Source organism: Sinocyclocheilus rhinocerous, unplaced genomic scaffold (assembly GCF_001515625.1).
Source record: "Sinocyclocheilus rhinocerous isolate Xijiao unplaced genomic scaffold, SAMN03320098_v1.1 scaffold818, whole genome shotgun sequence".
In the NCBI taxonomy this organism is placed as follows: Eukaryota; Metazoa; Chordata; class Actinopteri; order Cypriniformes; family Cyprinidae; genus Sinocyclocheilus; species Sinocyclocheilus rhinocerous.
In genome coordinates this window covers 1,803,862-1,809,282 of record NW_015664989.1, presented here as the reverse complement: position 1 = coordinate 1,809,282, position 5,421 = coordinate 1,803,862, and the positions used below count along the sequence as shown (strand labels likewise).

Here is a 5,421-nt window from a genome sequence, read left to right as displayed (position 1 = left end):
TTTAATGGTTCATTCATAACTAAACTCCACAGATTTTTTTATCATCTATCTAATGTATCTATATATCATAATCATAATATTAAAACATGCTATATTGCTTTTAGTTCACTAAAGGAAAATTCATACTGAAATCGTCCAGTTAAGTGCATTTTACATTTTCTGAAGAAACTGTGACTCGTGATTGCTTGTGCAAGAGACAACGCTACAGTGCTAGGGAACTGTGGGTGTAACTATGTGGTTTTGAAAAATGATGAGTAATAGTAACAGCACTAATAAATTCCTAATTTCTTCATTTTATTATATATTTAGGCAATGAGGTATAAGAGGCTGTGCTATATTTATTATTTACAACTTTGCATGTCGGGAGTGACGTTTTTACTTTTATAAAACCTTTAATAAATAATAATATTATATAAAATATTAATAATAAAAAATAGTAATAATATAATAATTCAATTCAATAAAAAATAATATATATATATATATATATATATAATTTATATATATAGTGATTACAACAAATTGTCACAATAGCCCATTTTTTTAGCAAGAAACATGAATTACCGTAGCGCGTTGCAATGCAACAGAAATATCGCTACAATAGCGATATATGCAAATATTTACATTTATTTCTATAATTATTAGCCAACCCTGGCTGATTTCTTTTATTTATGTTAATGTAGTTCTTAATACACTTTGACTTTGATCTGTCTGTTGTACTTTATTGAAATTCAGTTAAAATAATTACCGCTATACGGCCGCTGTGCATACTGAACAATTTTTCTCGCTTACTACATCGTGTATTTTACAGTATAACAATAATGTTGCATATTATTTTACCTCGTGTGTTATTTGGAAATCGTTTAGAGACAAAAACATCCCGTAAATGAATAATTCATGTCAGAAGTGTAAGTGTGCCAAGACACCATGTGTTTAAGCAAATCCAACCGAGCGCGCTGCGTTGCTTTGAATTTGGCTCTCCAACAGCGCGCATGCGCAATCTGCGGCACGCTGTGCTTCTCTAGAGCAGCTGTTTGGGGTTTGAAATTCCAACATGGCAGAGGCAGTGGTCAGTCTTCCCCACACTAACTTGGAATGGTTTCAAGTCGCTTAACCCGCACAAGCATTCATCAGCGAGCCCGTCGGATCGATGCCGCTCTAACCCGAGAGGTTATCCTGTCATACTAACAGGTAAGAGTTAACCCGGCTATTTCCACCGAGATTAGGAATTTAACTGGACGCCAGGAGAGGAGCGCCTGCCTTTATCGCAACGCATGTCCAGTCCATGCATCACCGGGCTGAAATGAAGCGCTCGCGCTGGCCGTATCTTAAACACACGCACTGTGTTTCGATAAGAGCTGCGATCGCGCGTGCAGCGGGATGTTAAGGCTCGGGCGGATGGAGTTGGTCAGTAATAGTTCAATATGATTAATTATGTCAGTGTTAGATTTTGTATTGGAAAGTGAGAGTGGGTGGGGTTGAAATTCTTACAAAGTAACTTTCTGCAGCGCAGGAACCGCATTATACACGATTATCGTCTGGAAAAGTTTTTTTTTTGCAGCTTTTCTTTTTCGCGTGTCATGCATTTTTTGAATACTTGACTTTTCAGCATTGGAAATGTGTTTTTTGAAGTAAATAGAATTTACTATTTAATAATAGTTAGAATTTGGCTCCATGTGGAGAATCTCGTTTCTTTGAAACCCCAGGGAGGTTTTACCTCAGCCTGGGAGTAAAACTGACATGAGCTCGCTGTCGTGGTCATGTGTTTCCCCCCCCTTCCCATCGCTCCCTCTCTCTCCTTCTCTCTCTCTCTCCTCCTCTCACATGTTGTCCAAGAGCTTTTGTCGGTTTTGCCTTCTTAATTATATGCATGTAGGTTAAATGAGTACCTGACGAAAAGGCCCCTGGTTTTCACAGTGTAATTCGATAGCTGAGAGGAAAAAGTGGCTGTGAGCAACCTTTGGAATTCACGTTTTCCTTTCTGCTGTTTTCGCCTCTGAGAAGATGATCACTAGCTCCAGTGTACATGGTACGTTGATTTATTGTTTATATTTTGCCATACACTCTTACAAAGTGTGCTTGTACGTGCATGATGTGCTTTGTTTTAGTCATGCGATGCGTACTAGACTTTGAACAGGGGCAATATTCATGTAACCTGTTAGATTGTATGTTCTTAATAATGAATTATTATGCAATTTCACTCGCATAAAGCACTCCTAATGTATATATCTTGATTTAACTGATGCGCTTTTGAATAAAAGTTGCGTAAATTGGCATATTGACACGGTAACTATAAGTGTCCGATGTGTTTACCTCAGTCGCCGATGTCTGTCAGAACTAAGATGACACTATTTCTACTGTCAAAATGATGACTAGCGACTCGAAGTGAACTTACTCTTCAATTAAACGCGAGGGCTTTAAATATTTATTATAATTTAGGTCTTTAAAGATAAAAAGTATCATTAATGTTCACTATAGTATTTGAATATATCGTCTTATGTCATAAACGAGCCCTTTTCCTGACCAAAATTAATGTTTTATATGTTTTTTTCTTGGCTATAGTTGTTTTGGCTTGGATTTGTATCTAAACGTAATTATATTTAGATAAAAATCCTTTAGATTTGAGTTTATTAGCAGTTTATGGAGTTGTATTTGCATAATTGTATTTACATAAAACTTCAGTCTGGAGTGATTTACATTCATATTGTTCAAAATCTCTGTTTTCAATACACCCAAAATCTTTCTCAAACAGCGTACAAATGTACTTTATGTAGTATCTTATACAAAACCTGTTTTTTTTTTCAAGTCAGTTATGCTATTTAATAGACTAAATCAATCTGAATACACTCAGTTTAAAGTCATTTTAAGGGTAAGATTAGCTCCCTGTACATATTCACTATTTAGTATCAAATACTAAGCGGGCATAGAGACGTTACCAGAAGGAATGACTGTATGTGGCCGCATACATTTTTCAGCCTTAATATTGGACTTCATCCATCAGTGAGGTTGTATATTACTACATTTTATGTAGTTCTTGAGCACATATTTGCATGAATTTTTGATGTGTGCCCAGCATTATGCACATTTTGCTATTTTTCTATACACGTTCTTTCTTCTGCATACTTGTGGATTTTTCTGTCCTCCTTTAGCACCGGCTCTTAGTTCTGTGGATGTTGTCAGACTTGAAACTTGAGGTCAGGAATTGATTTGTTGAAGGTTATGCCACCGTCATCGCCAACTTGTAGTGCTTGTTTAATTTTTTTTTAAGGCAATTGCATGTTGATTTGTTTGAAATGTATTAGATTTTCATATTCAAACATTTGCTTCTCCCTCTCAACCAACTAACTAAAAAAAAAAACAAAGCCCCATCTCTCATCCATTTTTCATTTATAATGTTATAATGTTCTTTTCTGAAAACCCCTTGCATTTGCATTTTGTTATTTAAAAACACAATCAAAATTGCCTGGCGAAGACTGAAGTGTGTTTTCCAAGCCTCTTCAACTCTATCAATAGAAAAATGCACTACATGTTGAGTGATTTCATTACTGTAGAGTGTTTTTTGTGATGTGTTTTAATCAAAGTGGACATTGACCATGTGTTTTTGAGGTTTAATAAGCCATTAGATGTGTAATGCACTACGGTTAGCAGAGGTATATTAACACAACAGGCATTGGTGACCTGAGTTAGCTTTGCAGATATGAGTTTGAGGTGTAAATGTTATTAATAATTATTACTTTAAGCTTTTAATATGATACTATTTTGACAAAGGGATGTGCTCGGAGTGATTCCTTGTGGGCGCAGCGAGCGGTTGAAGTGTGAAAGCGCTGTCGTCATTAACTCGGTCCCGATTTAACCCCAGGCTGGGCTTTATGAGCATGTTAAACGACACGACAGCTTCACACACTCCTGATTGCATGGCATGTCAGTTGGCGTGAGCATGTGTGTATGTGTAGCTGCGCGTGTGAGTCCGCAGGGTTGACATGAAACCTCATGTTGAGTTTTGTGGCGTGCGTGTTGACAGATGCTGACCCCTCCCCTTTTCAGGACCCTCTTTGCTTGATGTATCTGGTGTTGACATTCTAGCACAGGGCTACAGGCGGATCGCTATATACACAGACCTATGGAAGACGCTCAGAATCGCACGGCTGATGCGGCAATTAGCAGATGTGTGCATGCAATTAGATTGAGGCTTACGTTTGGGCAATATTTTGACAAGATGCAAACATATAGTTGTAGTGTTAGCTTTAATGTTCATTAGTTTGTATTCTTGTAACATTTGAATGAACTATTATTTGTATTTAGCTGCATGCATCATGCAGTTAATTGGCTTTAACACATTCATTTTTGGCAATTTTTGCACAAATGTGTTGAATACAGTAAAAAAATATTTAGAATTAGACCGTTTACTGTGGACTTTCAACAGTGTCATGCAGTGAAAATGCGTCTAAAATCATGTCGAGCCTTTTTGTCTAATTGTTCTGTGATTTATTTATTTTTTTTTAGTCATGCATTGTTAAATCATCTCATTATTTGAGTTTTTGTACTTTTAAAAAGTAATTTGTAAGGCAAATATTTTGCAGCATTTTACACCGCATCATCTAAGATGTAAATGCATGTAAACATACACACTCAGATAGATAGATAGATAGATAAAATAGCTTTTCATTAGAAAAATTAGTTTATTGTGCAGTGTTAAGTGGCATGCAATGAAAATGCATCTAAAAAACTTGTTCAATGATTTTTTAATAATCTCATTATTTCAGAGTTTTTTGTACTTTAAAATTAATTTGTTCTAGTGAAGGCAAATATTTTGCAGCCTTGTATTAACTGCATATAAAATATATATGCATCCAAAAACATAGGTCTTTTTATATGTTTTGTAATATACAATAGCTTTAATGCACATTAATCAAACTTGCATTCAGTTGGAACAAGTCTGAATTTTTTTTTTTTTTTTTTTTTTTTTTTTTTGACTTGCTTGTTGGTCTGATCTGATGTATTAATATTGGCAACAGTAAACAGCAGCATTATTCATCAAGCAAACGGTTGAATTCTCGCATCTGACTTGACCAGTCATATCTGTTGTAAATATAATATTTTTCAATATGCAGATTTCACTTTCCTTTTGTTCAGCTGGGGTTACAAATTGCTCTTTTACATATTCATGTGTGGCCATTAACGTTTGGAGGGTGTGTGTGAAATGCACTGTAGTTTTTAAATAGACCATCAGTCATGTACACTGTGAAAAGGATTTGACAAATAAGCTAAAATATTTGATCTGGATTTATTCAGGTCAATTACTCTATATTATTTAATAAGCCTAAATCAAGCTGGTTAGTCTAGCAACAAAAAAAAGAAGCAGAATAGTGAATTGCATGTATTCACATTGAGTTGTTCTGATCCGTATTTGACATGCTGAGC

At 35.4% G+C, this 5,421-nt stretch overlaps 1 protein-coding gene across 1 annotated transcript in view; it reads left to right on the top strand.

Moving 5' to 3' along the window:
- The first annotated feature begins 1,015 nt into the window (after nt 1–1,015).
- The window catches only part of LOC107730568 (fidgetin), a 70,701-nt gene continuing 66,295 nt past the window's right edge, over nt 1,016–5,421 (top strand). Inside the window, exon 1 of the mRNA XM_016541423.1 lies at nt 1,016–1,191. The gene's annotated coding sequence lies outside the window, so the exon portion shown is untranslated. The remainder of the gene's footprint in view (nt 1,192–5,421) is intronic.